Source organism: Panthera pardus, unplaced genomic scaffold (genome assembly GCF_024362965.1).
Source record: "Panthera pardus isolate Hobbes unplaced genomic scaffold, ASM2436296v1 HiC_scaffold_7, whole genome shotgun sequence".
Taxonomy (NCBI): Eukaryota; Metazoa; Chordata; class Mammalia; order Carnivora; family Felidae; genus Panthera; species Panthera pardus.
Window position 1 is genome coordinate 38,010,677 of NW_026527002.1, and position 19,872 is coordinate 38,030,548.

At 36.5% G+C, this 19,872-nt stretch overlaps 1 protein-coding gene across 2 annotated transcripts in view; it reads left to right on the forward strand.

The window, feature by feature from the left end:
• SLC26A7 (solute carrier family 26 member 7) overlaps positions 1-19,872 on the forward strand; it is a 166,354-nt gene that overhangs the window by 22,993 nt on the left and 123,489 nt on the right. The gene's annotated exons all lie outside the window — the stretch shown is intronic.

Consider the following 19,872-nt stretch of genomic DNA (forward strand, 5'->3'; position numbering starts at 1 on the left):
ATGACCCAGTAATCTGTGTTTTAACAGATCCCCCACGTGCTTTCAAGGCAAGCTGTCATTTGAGAACCATAGGTACTGACGAAGAGAAATTTGCTGTAGGTTCAGAAAAGCAAGAAACTTAATCATAATTTGATATTGACATTCCACTAGAAATACATTTCTTCATGTAAGTATTTGATGGTGCTTCTGGTGGAAAGCTGAGCGGGTTCTCATCTTTCATATATTTTATTATCATGCCACTTTCCTAACTAGGCCTTTTATTAGTTCACTTCGGGATGGAATCCTTTATGAATCAGAGTTGCCTTTGGCATACCTGGGAAGCCAAATCAATGGAGCACAGCTGAAAGGCCTTCAGTCCTAAAGAATACAAGAGTTAGGCCCCACTGAGACAGAGATGGAGCCTCAAGGTAAATTTCTAAAGGTTCCATTAATCAAGAATGCATTTTTAAACAAAGATAAAAAGCAAAGTACAAACGAAAGTCATAGGAGCTCATTAAAAATGAGTTACAGGAATAAACTGCACGTTTATTGAGGGAAAACCACTCAGAAAATTGATTTTGATTAAGGAAATATTTTTGTGCAGCATGTGCTGTTCAAAAGAGTGTTTTGTTTACCAGTTGAGTCTCATGACCTCAGCCACAGTTTATGTGCCATCTTGGTTCTGGGGAGAACATTGTATGCATTCATTCATCTGAGTACTCATTTGTTCAACAAATATTTCAGGTACCTTTGAAGCCCGGGTGACATGAAAACAGAATGGTAACTCTCCACTTCCACCTTTTCACCCCATCCTCTTCATGTGTCAGGGTCCTGAGATCTGGTTTCTGCCCTCTATTCCCAAACTGGTCCTTTTGGAGGTTGTCAGTGACTTCCTTCCAGTCCTGCTGCTGCTCATCTGGCTGGGCTTCCCTGCAGGTTTGAGCTCGGTTGACCATCTTCTGCCTCTTGGGACTATATGCCGTAGGTTCATTCATTCTTACTCTGGTGGCCTCTTCCCCATACCTTTAGCTGAATTCTCTTCTGTATCTTCTTCCCAAGAGAAAGACTCTGATAGTCTCTTCCCAGTACCATTTTCTTCTCTCTTAGTGCTTTGTCTTTACCTGAAGGAGCTCATCTATTCCTATCAGTTTCATTTAGCTTCATTTATCACCCCTGCATGAGTAGCCACTCAGTCTCTTCAGTTTTACCTGATATTTCCAAGCTCTGCCACTTCAACATTTCTAAAATAGGCCGGATTCTTTTCTTCACAAATTGTTGTCAAACCATTCATGTAGGAAACACATATGTATTGAGGCACTACTGTCTGCCAGGCACTGGTTTTTTGTTTTTTGGGTTTTTTGTTGTTGTTGTTTTCTGTGTGTGTCTTTTTTGTTGTTGTTGTTCTAGTAATATAACAGAACACACTGGCAGGGCCCCTGCTCTCAGAAAGCTTATATTCTAATGGGGCAGGGGAGGCAAACAAGTGTAAATAGGCAAGTAATACGGTGATATGTACCTTGAGCTCTACAGATAGAATATAATGATTCAGAATAAGTTGAGTGTTTGAAAGGTAAAAAGCTCAGGATGATGCTAAAAGTGCCAAGTAACCAATGGCATGCTAAAGCAAAACCACGGTTCTGATGTCAGGAAATTTAGGGTTGCTGGATGCATGGTCATGTGTCAAATATCTGCATGGCAACCAGATTGGGGAAGGATGCATCTGCTTCTACCCTGTGGGGCCACCCCATGTTCTGGTTCATTGGTTAATTAAATCAGAAATTTAGTTCATCTTATTCCATGTGTACATGGGTGTGTATGTGCACATGAGTTGGTGATCTCTTCTGGCCAATCTGTAACCCATTCAAGACACTATCGGAGTCTGAAACATTGCCAAATAGTTTTATTTCCTAACAATTACAACCAACCTTTATTTATTCAGGTGAAGTTGAAGCAGCTGAAACATTGATGTTTTGTGAATTATTTGGATTCAATTTTTTTTCCCTTTTTTGTCTCTTCTATGGGTGCTCTCTGGAATTTTTTTGGTTTACTCCCATTTGCCTCAGAAAGATGTGGGAGAGGAAAGAGAGAGAAATTATGTCTCTTTTACTGTTTTCATAAATTTATCATCATGAGCTATGGGGAAGTAGTTTCCAACAAGAATATATATATATATATATATATACACATATATACATATATATACATATATAGTATTTATGTATATATATGTATATATGTGTATGTGTGTGTGTGTGTGTGTATATATATATATATATATATATATATATATATAAATATAATTTTAGGGTTATTAATGAATTCTGTTTGTCCCCAGTTACTAATTTCTTCCCAGTCTGTTCTATTCATATTCTGTTCTATTCTATTTTCATTCTGTTAATGAATTTCTATATGTCTCCAGTTACTATGAGTAATTCAAGCATAATCTCTGATTATTTATATTTGTATATCTTTGTCTACACAGTCTAACATGGATTTTTCTCCCAGTATTAATTACCCAATATTTCAAACAGTTGTTCAGAGTGGTGTTAGTTGAGTCCAGTGGGCAAAGAATCAATAAATCTAGCTAAGTAATGATACTACTTTTGTATAATCAAAGCAATCAGCCATTAACAATATTTGCCTTTTTTAAAACCTTTTTGGTTAAAAAACATTGTTTTCTTTACATTAATGTTTACATTAAGGTTTATTAATGGGGATTACTGAGAAGGTTTTAGATAAAGGGAGATTTAGTTGTTTTTCATCTGATAACAAGCTTCTAAAAACTTGAGAATAACAGTTGGAACTCTCATTGGTATTTCTTCATAAAATACCTCTTTGCAATGTTCCTTATTGTCTAGCTTATTTCCCAGACTGCAGCTGTGAAAAAATAAATAGCTGGAGGTCAGTTGCACTTGCTAAGAAGAATTGTTTTGCTTCTTGGTGCAGAGAAAGTCCCCAGGCAGTTTAATCTGCAAACCCACTGCTGGAACTTGGGGAGCCTTCTGTAGACCACACAGCTCCAAATCACGTGGTCTCCTGACCTGCAGTTCAGAAGGGACTTTGAGGCACCTAGACCGGCTGTGGCACGCCAGGATTGACGAGGGGGACTTTTCAATAATCCTCATTCTGCTAGAGTGGGTATCCTGAGGTGCCAGAGCAGTCACCTGAGGTGGAAGGGAGTGCAGGATGCGTGCCCTCTTTCTACATCCAGGGTTGGAGTGAGTGAGGATGGCTAATAGGGCAACACCATTAGTGAACGCTGGGCTGGTGGTGGATGAGTGAGCTACCAGCGCTGAAAGAGGGAGGCTGCTTTAGAAGGTGGGTGGAAAAAGCAAAGGATCTGTCATGTTGTCTGGTCATGCCATTCAAGGGCAGCTGAGAGATCGGATACATTCAAGTCCTGATGTCTGGGCCTCCTGAGGAGACGTGGGGCTTGTCAGCCTCACTGCGGACTCAAGGTGAGGACAAGCTTGGGTTGCGGCTTGCAGGCAGATAGCATGGCGCAGGGGCCATGTGGGGCAGGGTGTTCACAAGATCTATTTTATGGTAAATCTCTGCCTTTTATTCCCTTAAAAAGTTGATAAAAATTTGGAGAGGAAAAAGAGTGTTTTGGAGGATGAGGAATATGGATGCAGGGAAACGGATCATAAATAGCTACCCTTCTCCTGGTAAAATTAGAAAAAGCTTCCAGTCAATCAAATTATAATCAAAACCTTTTATTTCTTTCTGGTGTAAATGAGGGGTTACACGTAATTTATTATTTTATCTGTCCAAATAGAAGACAAAATAGAGCATTTAAAATGTTTTAAAGCTTACTACTTAAAACGTCTCAGTAAAGTATGTGATATTGTCTTTAAAAGAAAAAAGCACTTAGGAGACTAAAATATCTTATGTTCCATTGAAAGACTTCCATTTTATGTTTATAATTGCTCATCCAACAAATGTTTCTTGATACCTTCAATAGGGAAGACATTCTCTAAAGCTAGGAATGGATAAAGCCTTGTAGAGGTTCTATCTGTTCCTAACAAAACAACATCCCCCCACCCCCACCATCCCGCAGGGAATACTTCCTCGGCCACGTATTTATTTAATTGTAAGTTCCATCCCTGGCATGACTAAACCATTTCACTCCATAATTTCCTTACCAGTTTTATTTAGTGTCTGTCTCATTCGACTCTAATGTAAATTCCATGAGAGCAGGGCAGGGCTTTTCCCCTTAACATGTGTTATAAAAACTCTCGAACATTCAGAAAAATTGGGAGAATTTTACAGTGAACACTCATGTGCCTATCACCTAGATTCTAAAAGTCACATTTTTACTATATTTGCTTTATTATATATCTATTCATCCCTCTATTCAACCATGAATCTATTTTATTTTTGATATATTTTGAAGTTGGAGACATTAGTGTGTTTTTCTTCCAACATTTCAGTGTATACGTCACTAACTAGAGTTCAATACTTGTTTCTTTTCTTCCCCAAAGTAAAATTTACATGCACGTGCTTGCATGCACAGTTATGTGACTTTGGCAAGTGCATTTATACACCTTTATTGACATATGCAGCCCTAACACCATCCCAGAACGTTCTTTCATGTCCCTTCCTTGTAGGGTTGTTAGATTTGACAAATAAAAATGCAAGACACCCAGTTAAATTTGAATTTCAGCAAAACAATAAACACATTTTTCTTTATTTTAAAATGTAAAATGTTATTTATTTATTTAATTCCAGTATAATTAACACACAGTGTTCTGTTAGTTTCATGTGCACAATAGAGTGATTCAGCAACTTTTTACATTGCTCAGTGTTCATTGTGATGAGTGTACTCTTAATCCCCTTCATCTGTTTCATCCTTCCCCCCACAGACCTCTCCTCAGGCAACCAACAGTTTGTTCTCTATATTTAGGAGTCTGTTGTTTCCTTTGTTTTTTTTCTCTTCTTTCTTAAATTCCACCTGTGAGTGAAATCAGATGGTATTTGTCTTTGTCTGACTTATTTCACTTAGCATTATATCCTCTAGATCCATCCATGTTGTTGCAAATGGCAAGATTTCATTCTTTTTTTTAATGACCGAGTAATATTCTACTGTGTGTGTGTGTGTGTGTGTGTGTGTGTGTGTGTGTGTGTGTGTGTATACTGCATCTTCTTTATCCATTCATCTTTTGATGGACACTTGGGTTGCTTCCATATTTTGGCTGTTGTATTCAAATTATGTTTTTTGTTTTATTTGAGTAATACCCAGGTGGTGGAATTATTATATCGTATGGTAATTCTATTTTTAATTTTTTGAGGAACCTCCATTCTGTTCCCCACAGTGGCTGCACCAGTTTGCATTCCTACTGACAGTGCACAAGTGCTCCTTTTCCCCACGTCCTCACCAACACTTACTTGTTGTGTTTTTAATTTTAGCCATTCTCACAGGTATGAAGTGATATCTCATTGTTTATAAACACAACTTATAGTAATGATCCACGTGAGTGCACTCAGTGGGAATTGAGTTAATGGAAGTAAGAATTGAAAATGTGAGATAGATTCGGATGACCTTTAGAGACGGAACCGACTGACTGAATGTCAAAGAGTAAAGTAAAGGTGGAGACATAGATACCTCTGAGTTTTTATTGCTGTTCTGCAAACCTAAGTCCTCTTTTATACTCACCCTGGTTGGGATTCTAACAAGTAAACAACTCATTTCCTTCCACATTACATTCTCAGGTAATAAAGATACGGGGACAGATAGAAAAGGCTCTTTTAGTGGTAGCGGGTCAAAGACACATCTGAGAAGCCTGTTTAAAAGTCAGAAATGGCAGTGTTTGAAGGGAACCACTTAATAAGGTCTGGTTGTGGCTGTGATTCTTTTCTTCTTTTTTTTTCTTTCTTCTCAAGGATTAAGAAGACTTTGACACTTTGAATCACTGTGTTTCAATTTGCAGTTTAAGGTGGATTATTTTAAGTCCAAAAACTGAGAGGAAAAAGATGGAGTCAGTGGGTGGCCATTATATTCCTGATTTCAATGCAAGAAGTCAGTAGTACGTGAAGCAGGGAAGAGAGAGAGAGGGGGGGAAGTGTGTATTGTCTGTCTTCCTTGTTTTGATTCTTTTCTACTGCTTGGCAGGAATTGGAGATCAGAGAAGCATCTGGCACTGCTACTGTGGCCTTCCTTTGATCTAATAAAAACTTCCTAGTCATAGTGCTGGGGCTTTGTGTCACTTTTTAGAGAATTAGGTGTATGTAATTTTTTATCTATTATTCTATATAATTTTGTTAGAGTGTGTTGTAACAAAAACTACCCAAGATTTCCAAGCTGAAAAGTCCCGTTGAGACATAATTACTCATTAAGAAAAAAAGAAACTGATCTGAGTTAATTATTTTCTCTGGATGTATTTTAAAATTACACAGGCAATAAATAAAGTGCTGTCTTCCTGGTGGAAGTAGTCATGGAATCAAATTCTTTCAATCTAACATTTCCAGGGGTTATTTATCTAAACAACTGAATTTACTCACAATATGTCATTTGTATTTATTTTCGTACAAGGGTTTGTATTGTGAACCACAATTCTGATACATTAAGTTTTTAAAGAGGTATTTAGACAAACTGAGAGAATCTTTCATGTAATAGACACCACATGTCCAATTCCGAACTGACTACTGATTCTGAACTTGTCATCTCATGACAGGAATTCTTTATGGTTAGAAGTACTTTTTCACTGTACTTACTGGGTTTTGTATAGTGCTAAGGGTATTCCCATTAGCTTAGCACTCATAGATTTTCCAGGGCGCGTATCCCAGAATCAGTTCTTCTGGTCGAACGTGTCTTGCTGAATTTCAGAAACATCTAAGCAAAGCACAGTGACCTGGCATGAGAGAAACCTGAGTTCCAGAATGCTTGTGTAGGTGACAGGAGGACAGATGTTGCCGGGCATGCTAAATGGGCCTATTTTGTGGTGCTGGTGGTTGTTGACAGAAAACATCCACAGGATGCTAAATATTGGATACAAGAATCAGTCACTGCCTGTGCCTAAAAGGCTTATCATATATTTCTGTGAAGCCTCAATCAAAATAGAATGTAGATCTTTCTAGTCCTGTAATTCTAAGAAAGGTTATACATTTCCGAAGCTGGTGACTATTGACAAATTAAGGTTTGAAAATTCTAGCTAAGAATGATGCTCAATGTTCATTGGGAGAACTGAAGCATGTTGGGAATATCTCTAAGTTGGTGGAGAATGCCCTGGGTTTGCAAGATGCTTCTATGGTCTTGCCTGATTGTATTTAAATTGTTTTTAGAAAGATCCTTTGGAAACCCTGAGGATCATTTATTTCAGCCTAGTTAAGATGCATCAGGTTGACTCTTAAAAATATAAACCAGGGTGAGCCCAAAAGGAGGGAAGAGGAAATGAGAAAAAACAACAAAGAAGTTGGTCACTGGAAAGACAGTGTGGAAAGGGAGGAGGCTGATTTCCCCTCAGAAAATATGGAAGAGGGGCACATAACTTGATGTTGTCTCACTTTTGAAATAAATGTATTCCTGAAACCCGAAAAGGTATTAAAGTAACTCGTCTGAAATCACTCAGTGTGTCAGTTGAAAAGCCTTCCTGGTTAGTTCAATTTGTTTTATTTAAAATATGCCTTGCCCATGGAGTCTTCCAGAGAGCCAGGCTTCCTATAACATAGTATATTAACTTTCTTGTTGCTACACAAGGCCATTCTTTGTGCGATTCTTTAGACAGTTAAGTGTAGTTCTTGCCTTCCAGCCCCATCACTGTCCTTTGCTCTTTTCTCTTTTCTCTTCTCTAGCACCCTTAAAGATGATATCCAAATATGAGTTCTCAGAAGCATTTGCTTCTTCCAAATAGATCAGATAGCATAGGTAGAAGAACAGAGCAATAAGAAGATTGGATTTAATTTGTTTGCCATGAATCTGGAATTAATTTTCACATTTAGCCTAGTTTAATTTCTTTCCAACAAGTATAATTCTCAATTCTCTGAAAGTTGCAGTGTTTGGTTTCTTCTTGCTCTTCAAAGCATGACCACCTCTGGGGGTGGAATGTTGGTCAGGAATATATTTTGGAGATTACTAGCTTTATAACTTGATTGGTTTTTTATTTTTTTTTTTTTTTATTTTTATTTATTTTTTTTTTTTTTTTAAATTTTTTTTTCAACGTTTTTTATTTATTTTTGGGACAGAGAGAGACAGAGCATGAACGGGGGAGGGGCAGAGAGAGAGGGAGACACAGAATCGGAAACAGGCTCCAGGCTCCGAGCCGTCAGCCCAGAGCCCGACGCGGGGCTCGAACTCACGGACCGTGAGATCGTGACCTGGCTGAAGTCGGACGCTTAACCGACTGCGCCACCCAGGCGCCCCTAACTTGATTGGTTTTAATCAAGTCTGTTGGTCATATCACAAACTTTGCTCTTTAATTCTTGCTCAAAAGTGTTAAACCCATTGTTTTTCAGAGTGGCTTCCCAAAGTCTTAATAGTTGGTTTGTGTATTAGGAAATTCCCCTAGGTTTCTTAAGAAGAAGAATAGGAAGTAGACTAGTTGCTTACCATTAAGTCATTACTAATATATATACATATTATATATATATGTACATATATATTATACGTACATATATATACATACATATATATACATATGTAAGTTATGTATTTGTACATATAAAATATATATTTACATATATTCAAATTATATATATATATATATATATATATATATATATATATATATAATTATTGCATGGATTACATTTAGGTAGCTCCTCTGTTATTGTTTATAAAAATGCTGCAGAAAGACTTGGCAGCAGAAGGCATGTATCTTTGCCTATTTTTCATTTGTGTATTTGTATATATTTTTCACTTGCTCATTCTCAATTCTAATCAGGTTATTGAGAGCCCAAATTTTGAAGTGTATGACGATCTTAAATAAGACAGCCAAATCTGACTGAGAACTCTATATTATTCAGATAGGAAATTATCGTGATTGAAAACAATCTTCCCATTCAGTGAGTAGACATATTATGACCAAGCTGTCATTGTATTGCTACTTGGCTTTCTCAGACACATTCAGATAAGCGGTACACTCAAGGAAGAACATGTCATTCCTTTCCTCACCTGACTCACATGGATGAGTTCAAAGAGACTTTGCTATGTCACCTGTTAACTTCAAGTTTACCGTTTCTTATAAGAGCAGTTATTCATGCCCTACAAATAGACATGCCATGAATTAGTCAGCTGGATTCCCAGCTGTGCAGGAGCTGGAGGTCCTTCAAGGATTAAGTGGTCCGACTCTGTTGCTAGACCTGGGATTTCTACAAGGTAGAATTGTGTCTTAGCACAATTGTGTCTTAGCACCTCTGGCCATTGAGGGCTTAGTCCCCAGATTCTGAAAATAAGCATCAGGGGGAGAAGGAGCAATGAGAGGAGATGGAAGGAAACATCACAGGAGATATACTCTTCCCTCATGTTCAGGGCTGACTTTGGGGACACTGGCATGCACTTTCTAATAAATTATCCATGTGCATATCCTTACTCATTCCAGTCAGGAGAAAAAGAGGACATCAAAATTCCTAGCAGTCTAGGAACATTGTGAAATAATGTCAGCCATGAAATATTTATGAAAGATTCTGGATGAAGCAGAGTCTGGGGAAGGAAAGGACTGGGAAATGTCTGGGAGACACAAATATTTTGGTAATTGAGAATCATTGTCTGGGGATTTAAACACATATCTAAAAAAAGATTGGTTCTTTGAAAGGACAGATTCCTAATGGATGTCTAAGATATATATATTTCTCATACACACACAGGAAAAATTTCTAACAGCCATTGATTAATAACTCTTAAGTCATATTTGAGTTGATATATTATCAGTTTTAATGCCAAGTTTAGTTAATTTAACCATTTCCTGACCACTAGTATTTTGGTTTGGAACTTCTATAATATTCTCATAAAAGAAACAGATTAAAGAGAATCAGAGTAAAATCTTGCCCCAAAACTACTTGGGATTCTTAATTTCTCTTGACATTTCTCTTGCAAGTGGAAAAAAACTTCACTATTCATTACTTTTGAAACATTTTACTTACATACATTGCCCTGTGAGCTATAAATCTCTTATCTCTTTGGGAGGCCCTCAGGACAGAAACTATAGAATATATCTGGAGTTGACACTGGTCCCAATTAATACAGAAACAAAATTTGTAGTATATTTATATCTCAATTTGAGTTTTGGGAAAATAGTATCTTTTATTTTCCCAAAGAAAAGCGTAGATCCACTTGACTGCGTGAGAAAGGAAAAAGAAACATCTAACCTAAATAGAAGGAAAAAAAAAATTGAGTCTGGTAATTGAGCAAGCCTCAAGCTTCAGATTTCCAGCTCTCCCCACCTCTCCTTCCCCTTCTGCTGAGGTTTCAGAGAATAATAGTCAGAAGAAGCCGTGAGAAGTCCAAAATCCATTTGAGTAATTTCATAATTCAGGCATCCTGGGCAGCAGGAACTTGTTTCTGTAACAAAGTATGTTTGATTGTCAGATGAAGTGGGGAAAAGCAGCAGATAGCCAATATCTTCTCGATGACAGGGCCCACATAATTTTGAGAAGATAAAGTGAGAAGAATTGATGCACTATACTACAGAAAATACTAATTACCATCAATAGTCATCCCTGATGTAAATTCGGTAAGTTCTGCTCAGGTAAAAGCCCTGGCAGTCTTTATCTAAGTCATTATTGACTTAACAACCACTAGGTGTCACTGTTGCTTCACCGAGTTAACGCAGGAACCTCCATCAACCGTGTTAAGTTGTAGAGGAAACACTATTTATATTTGTCATAAACATATTCTTTATAGTTTCAATATGAATATTTGATTTACCAGCCTGACATGGAACTAATATTCATTGTCAATATTCCTGAAAACAGTTTTGACAATACTATTTACTAGATGAAATTTACACATGCTAGAGTAAAAGAAACTACTGCTGTTGCTGCTGCTAAACACCGACGTCTAATACGCATCAGCTGCTTAGTCTCTGACAACCTTTGTGCTTAGTCTTTTAGGTAAATTGTTTTATTTGATCCTTCTGTCAGTCAAGCTTGCTAAAGATGCCACAGCTGAGCAGTAGCAGGACTGGAATTCCGACCCCATCTGGCTGCTTCTCCAGCCCCTTCCTTAACAGATGAAGTGGCCGGTCACCTGGTAGGTTAGTGGCAGGGCACTACCTGAGCTCTGTCACGGTATTTCCGACCAGTTCTCTATATCAGAATAAGAGGGTCTAGGGAAAATTAGTTAGAGCACGTTTAACATACACATAATATGGTTTCCTTTACATTATTTTTAGAAGCTATTTTTGGGAACTCATATTTGTGAAAAAACTGTGTCTATTTGATATACCTGTTAATGTTTTTATTCACAGCAAATAACCTTAATTTAGGATTGCTGCATAAAACACAGGATCCCCATGTACATTTGTGTTTCAGATAAATGACTTTTTACTGTAAGTATGTCCCATGCACAAATCTGAATTTCTGACAAACAAGAGATGCATTTATTTTTTTGCATAAGTCTGTTCCAAATATTGCATGGGGTATATCTATATTTTAAAAAAATCATTCTTTGTTTATCTGAAATTCAAATTTAGCTAGGTGTTCTATATTTTAATTTGCTAGATATGGCAACATTGACTTACCTAGTTAGTTTGGGGCAGTTTAACAAAAACTCAATTTCCTTTCTCTCTTTCTTGGACTTTCTCCCTTTTTCTATATCTCTCCCTTCCTTCCTGTCTGAGGAATATGCATTTAACCTTTTAGAGGATGATCTTGTGATCTGTGCCCTTCATCCTTTTGCTTCCTGCCTTTTTCCAGACTTGCCCCATCTGGTATCATGCATGTTTCATTTTCACTCCCCCCTCCCCCTGACCTTGCCTATAAAAGTGATTGGAGATTTCTGTATCAAAGAACCTCAAGCTTCTTCTGCATCCTGTTTGGTTATACTTCTTGAAAAAGTTGCCCACCATTTTCTTATCATTTCTTACTCTTCAAATGGCTGCAGTTTGGTGCCTACGTCCATTACAATAATAAAACTTCTCTCCTGAAAGTCATTCAACACTTTTTTAATTGCTAAATTCCACACTTTTCTAAGCCCTCATCTTTTCCCCCTCTATTTGATGGTGTTCTATCTCTAATCCCTTAGTTCAGTTCTCCATATTACTTCCCATGGATGAATCATCACTTTCTTGGGGTGCATTCTGAGATTCTCAGTCTCTGCCTCTATTGTAATAATAGCATCACTATAGACCCAGACAGTAGACGTATTTGTCTTTGACATTTTTTTTTAGCCCTGATACTTTTGTTTTATTATGTGGCTACTGCCTCAACTGTATTCTTGCATCTATCCATTCCTTCTGATATTTAATCTGATTATATTAATCAACCAAAGGAAGGGGATTTTTCAAAAGAATTTAAGATTAACGGGAAAGGAATTGTATTCCATATTTCTCACTTTCGTCTCCTTACTTAATGATTATCCTGGGGTGACAGGAATAAAATTTGTATTCTTGTGATGGGGTTCTTTATTTTTCTGGACTTACGGATAAGTTGATGAGCTCTCTGCTTTCAACTGGTTGCTTTTGGGCAGTGATTCCTTGGCCCATGAAAATAGAGATGGGAGATGAACTGCTTTTCTTGTACCTGACATCAGGTTCAGAAATTGCTTTATTGATAAATGTGATAGAGGTACTTTCATTATATTCACTGTTTTGAACATTATCTACTCAAGATGTGGTCAAGTATATGGGAAAGAACATATATACAATTCGCCTTATTTGTAATCTCAAGAATCAATTCCAGAAGGCACTTTATACCTTGAACTCTTAAATCTTTTGTCCTTGGTTTTACGATCCTAATTATGTTAGGTCTCCTAAAGTATAATGCTTCCTCATTCTGAGACTTCTTTGGAGATGGGTAATCCATGGAGATATGTCAGAAAACATGCTGATCATCTGCATAATTTTGAAAGCAACCCATTAAAACAGTGGCTTCAGATAATAAGAATGTTCATTGGATTGGAGACTTTGGGACCATATATTTAATTAGGTGGAGATTTTCTTTTAAGTACAGGTTAGTAGACTGTCCATCAAAAATAATTTCTTCTCCATAGACAACTAAAAGAATTGATAAGCATAAGTACCATGTGCTACTAAGCATATTCATCACTTTTTACTTTGCACTAATTTTAAATGTCTAAGTGCAATAAAACCTTGTTTTTTATAGATTGGATTGAGACTCACTGTCAATTTGTTAAAAGCAATTGTAGGTAAAAATATGAGAAAATGTTTCTTCTAGTTGTGTTAAAGAATTGCCTTAGATTAAAAACTCCTAGGGCAATAGAGCAATGTAAGTTTACACTGCATGGATGGTCACTCCTGCCAATGCCTATGGAAGACATTGCTGATGGATCTTTGCAAACTTTCTGCTGAGCATGGATGCATTGCTTTAGATTTTTTTTTAACTTCACATTTCAGTAATTTGACTGAGGAACTAATTCATCTCTATTGACATAGGATACAGATGGCCTTTTGTTAATTATACTCAGAATATAGAGGATAAATACCAGAAGATAGAGTCAAGAGTTTAGGAATGTCAGGAACACCTTGAGGACATGACAAAGTTTAGGATCTGAACAGAGAGAGTGGAATTGACATGTAGATTTCTAGACTAGACAGACGGGAGTACATGACCATGTTTGGAGGATAAATAATGCTGTACCCAAGTCAAAATTTCAGATTCAAGTAAGGCAGATGGAAATAGATTTGGGTTGTTACTCAGTTTGGAGGCCAAGTAGACTGGTTTGCAAAAAATTATAAACTGGATAAGATTGTCCATTCCAGAAGAAGAAAACATTCCATTCTAATTGAATAATGATGGGAAATAAGACATATATGGTGTTCTTCTTTTAAGCTTTTAATGCATTAAGGCATATGAAAAGCTCAATTCAAAACTGTTGAAATACCCACACACACTGTTCAAATCATCTTAGCAACCAATGAAAGAGATTTATAGGAGTTAACAACTAACATTTATCAGTGCCTCTCCCATATGCCAGGCATTGTCCTTGGTACTCTACTTATCTAAATCCTCCCCTCAAAGACCTTGAAAAGCTAGCATAGAATTTCAGCTTTGCCTGCCAATGGGCCGGTTGGTTGTCTGGCTCCATAGTACAGCACTTCAAATACTTCTTTTTTGTTGTTCTCCTTTTGACACAAACAAAAAGCAAGGTTCCCCAGGGTTTGGTTTATCTGCTCTACTATATATATAGTGGATATGGTGCAAATATCATTGCAATCTATGTGCAGTGTAAACCTTGCAACTTCTAGTGTAAATTTCAGTAATGCCAGTAATTGGGAGAATGAAAACTCTGGTACTATTCCCTATCTGCTACTTCTTGAAGCAAAAGAAATGCTTTATGGAAGGCCTAAAAAGTCCCTTGAAGGTTTGAATTTTCAATAAACTAAAATGGTTTGGGTATTTGTTTACATTTTCCAATAAGTGATAAATTTGTAATTATTAACTGTTTCTTTCTCCGGCTCCACTCCCAGAGTTCTGTTTAGCTACCCAATTTGACTTCCTAAGGACAAATAAGCTTGAGCACTGAGAATTTCTGAATATTATTATTTTTAAAATATTTTATTTTTAGTTGAAGTATAGTTGACATGTAATATTAAATTAGTTTCAAGTGTACAACATAGTACAATTATATACATGATGAAATGTTCAACACAATAAGTATATTGTAATATTATTGACTACATTCCATATGCTCTCTGAATATTATGTGTTTTTGGTAACATTAGTGGTAGCCCACATTTGAATTATGTTGTCAGATATGGAATGTAAACCAGCAAGTAAAAACTATCTCAAAAGAAAAATATGTTCCATGGCTTCAAGGTCCCAAGAAATTCTAAGCATGGTGCTTTAAATTTTTATTGGAAAGTCAATTGATCCAGAAAACTAGATATCATTAAGTGTTGTGTAAGTCAACATGTGACAGATCGAAGAATGTCCCAGTGAGACCACTCAAAAGATGAATTTATTACAGATCAGGGCTGGTGTAAGATGTTAACCCAAAAAAGTGCCTTGGAGCATGGGAAAAGTATCCACCAATAAAAATGACATCATTGGTGATGATTCTTTGCCAGTTAGACCCTAATAATTCTACTTCTAAGGAAATAATCCAAGACTTGGCTTAAGATTTATGTCCAAAGATGTGTATCCCAGTGTTACCCGTAATTTTTTTTTTTAAAGCCTAAAAACTGGAAGAACCAAAGTGTCTACTCCTAGGGGATAGGTATGTAAACCATGGTACATGAAGGAATGAAGGAATATTGTATAGTCATTTAAAAAAATTAGTCTTCTCTGAGAGTTTTCTATAATATGATAAAGGCTGATGATATACTACTCAGTGAAATGAAAAGTTATATGTACAGTAATGTCTTAACTATGTAGAGGAAAATTTTTCATGAAAAAAAAACCCAAAAAACTAGAACAGATATACCAAAATTTCGATCACCAGTATGACTCTGGGACATATTGTTTGTTTTTTTTTTAATTTTTTAACACTTTTCTATACTTTACAAATTTTTCTATTTCTTTTTTTTTTTTAATTTTTTTTTTTAACGTTTATTTATTTTTGAGACGGAGAGAGACAGAGCATGAACGGGGGAGGGTCACAGAGAGAGGGAGACACAGAATCTGAAACAAGCTCCAGGCTCTGAGCGGTCAGCACAGAGCCCGACGCGGGGCTCGAACCCACGGACCGTGAGATCATGACCTGAGCCGAAGTCGGACGCTTAACCGACCGAGCCACCCAGGCGCCCCAAATTTTTCTATTTCATAATAGTAATTTGATTATTTAATAACCATAAAAATGAAAAGAATCTAGAAAAATAATGACTTCTGAATTCTTGTCAAAGTGTAAGTGCTTTTGCATTTTTCCCTATTGATCCCTGACACAATGTATATACAAAGCCATGAGGTTGAACACAGAAAGTAAAAGGAATGGAATGAGTAGGAACTTGAGCTTTAATTTTTGATATTTTAATGCATACGTATTTATGAGACCAGTTTGGTTATTTTTCAGTTTTGTAAGTTTACTCATATTTCATGTACACAATAAATTACCTTTTGATAAAAACACTTCTTGGGGTGCCTGCCTGGCTCAGTCAGAAGAGCATATGACTTTTAATCTTGGGGTCATGAGTTTGAGCTCCAGGTCGGGAATAAAGATTACAAAACAGAACAAACAAAACACTTCTCGTTGCAAGTAAGTGAGAACCTAAAAGTCGTCTTGCATCTTAGAATAGTCCCCTGTTTCGTGCGTTAAAAGCTGAGTGACTGTCTCTCAGGGAATGCTATAAAATTATTTTCACACTACTTGGATCTTCTTCATTAGGGATCATCTCTAAGTACTATTTCAACTTTAAGACTTAAAAGTGAATAAGGTTAACATTACAAAATCCACACTAATATTGAAATTTCACTAAAAGTAATTTCATAAATTAAACACTGATAATATTGGGGAATAATGTTGATAATGTTGGGGAAATTTACTTTTTCTGGACTGATCCTAGTGCAGCAATATAGGCTGTGTGGACTGTTTTAGCTATTTTTCTTCTAAGTAACACAACAATTCCAAAAAGCCAATTTTTCCTCTGATATTATGATCCCTTCTAGATGAGGGCTGTGCCCAGAGGGAGAGTGTAATGAAACTATTAGACAAATTCCATGATCTCTTTTAATAGAAATACTAGATTGAAATGTTACATTACTACTAAAGACATAGTATATTTGATTTCAGGAATAAGTTTGCTATATAGACTCTTAAGACACCTTTTTGGACAAAATGAAAAAAAATACTATTTGACTTTTCTCAAATAATTCCTACTAAAGAATAAATTTTAATCTGAAGGAGTCTAGTAGATGTGTCTGGTTTTTCTTATTCATTGATTTGAATAAGGACACATAGGATGCTTAACCAATTTCTGGGTAATGCTATGGCCTGAATTCTGTCCTCTGCAAATTTATGTTAGAGCCCTAACCTCCAGTATGATGGTATTTGGAGATGGGGCCTTCAGGAGATAATTAAGTTTAGATCAGGTCATGAGGATGGGGCCTTTCTGATTGGATTAGTGCCCTTATAAGAAGAGATATCAGAGCTTGCTTATTCTTTCTCCCCCTGCTATGTGAGTAAGGACACAGTGAGAAGGTGTATGTCTACAAGGTAGGAAGAGGGTCCTCACCAGGAATCCAATTGGCCGGTACCTTAATCTTGGACTCTCCAGTCTCCAGAACCATGAGAAATAAATTCCTGAGGTTTCTAGAATAAGCTACTTACTCTATAGTATTTTTTATGGCAGTCCGAGCTAACTAATACAGGTAACACGATGCTTGAAGGAATAGCTAATATGTTGAAGTGAAATATATAATTATCAGTATTAATAATGACTGGGTCAGATTCAGAAAGACTTCGGCAAAATTAATTGAATGACCAGATTCAATATATCAGATAAGGTTTGATGTGAAACTTGGTGCTTAGATTGTTATAAAAAGCTCCTACATAAAAAGAATGGAGAACATATCATTTAACAGATTGGTTTGGAAATAGTTAGAATTTAATCATATGGTATTGTTTACACTTTTAGTCAGAATACAGCTAAGCACTATTAAATTCTGGTATCACATTCTAAAAGGAAAATTGGAAGCTGTAGCAAATGATAAGGAAACGGTCATAATGGTGGACTGCTTGAAAGCCATATTACATGATGAATAACTTTTATGTCCAGCCAGAATGGAGTAGTAGGGACTAAACTTACCCTTCTGCCTGAAACAAATAAAAAACCTGACAAAGTATGTGAAACAACAGTGGCAGGAATTTGGATATTAGGCAACAAAGGACAATAATGGAGATATTGGAGACAAATTAAATGAGTTCAATGATTGTCCCAGCTTACTGCTAGGAAAATTTCCAAGCCATGGTACAGCAGAGCATGGGGGTAGGTGGGAGCCCAGGAGATGGTAGTTTCCCTAAGCTACAGAGAAGGATCTGGGAGTCTGGGGAGGCCAAAGCAGATAGATTTCACATGGCAGAGTATGAGAGAAAAGAGTGACACAGAGATAGAGTCTAAGAAATCTACACATGTTGAATATTCAGCTAAGTAAAGATCAGCACATGAATGTGAGGAATCTATAGACACTAGGTAAATGGTTAGAAGGAGTGATCCTAGGGACTCACACAGGGTCAGGAATAGTTCATGTTTCCATCAGCCAGAGTGAAAATCTCATGATCCACAGAACATCAAGTAGCGAATTTGGTTTTGTTTCAATAGTGGGAATAAATGTTCCTGTGGTCCCACCTACCAGTATAATGCTTTTAGGTCTTGCTTTTGAATTCCAAGATGAAAAACACACTGGATGGAATTAACAGTGGATTAAACACTACAGAATAAAAAATTAGTGAACTTGAAGACAGCAGTAGAAGCTACCCAAAATGAAACATTAAAAAAGCCTGAAATAAATGTACATAAAAGCATCTGTAAACTGTGGGACAATATCAAGTAGCCTAATATATATTTATTTGGAGTCTCCAAAGGATGTAGGGCAGAAAAAATATTTGCATAAGTAATTGCCAGACATGTTTCAAATATGATGAAAACTGTACACTCACATATCTAAGAAGCTTGACAAACACCAAGTATGTACATCAAGAAGAACAAAATAAGTTGGGAGGAAGATGCACCAAGATACATCATAAAGAAACTACTTAAAACCAGTGGTAAAGACTTAAAAGATCTAGGGAAGAAAGGCACATGTACAGAAGAACAAAGAAGATGAGAAAAAATTTTTTGTTGGAAACAATGCAAGCTAAATGTGAAGCAATGTCTTTAAAGTGCTAAAACAAACAAGTATGCAACAATGACAATAACAACAAAGAAAACCCCTGCCAACCTAGAATCTACAACCGAATGGAATTATCTTTCAAAAACAAAGGTAAAATAAAACCTTTTTCAGATATATAAAACCTGAAAGAATTCATTTAGCAAACCTGCGCAAGAAAAAATGCTAAAGGAAATAGTTCAGGCAGGAGAATAATAACAGATGAAAATCTGGGAATATCCAAGGAAAAACGAAGACCAATGGAATGGTAACTTCATGGGTAAATATAATAGACTTTTTAAATTATTTAGCTGTCTTTAAAAGATAAGCAACTTTAATGGGGAGCCTGGGTGGCTCAGTTGGTTAAGCGTCCGACTTTGGTTCAGGTCATGATCTCGTGGTCCATGAGTTCGAGCCCCATATCGGGCTCTGTGCTGACAGCTCAGAGCCTGGAGCCTGTTTCAGATTCTGTGTCTCCCTCTCTCTCTGACCCTCCCCTGTTCATTCTGTGTCTCTCTCTGTCTCAAAAATAAATAAACGTTAAAAAAAAGTTTTAAAGATAAGCAACTTTAAGACAGAAAGTAATAATATATTTGGGGGTTTATAACACATATGGGCATGAATATGTGACAATAATAGCACAAAGGAAAATAGAAGTGTATAGTTATAAGGTCCTTATACTAAATGTGAAGTGATATACTCTCTTTTGAAGATAGACTTTGATAAGTTAAAGATGTGCAATATAAACCCTGAAGTGATCACCAAAATAAGAGCTATAGCTAATAGACCAACAAATGAAATAAAAGAGTCATAGAAAGTAATCCAAAAGATGGTAAGAAGAGAGAAAAATAAAGAACTGATGGAATAAGTGTAAAATAAATAGCAAAGTGGTAGATTTAAATCCAACTATATCAATAATCACATAAGTATAAATTTGCCTTCAAAGAAGGCGTAGATTGTCACATTGTATTAAAAAAG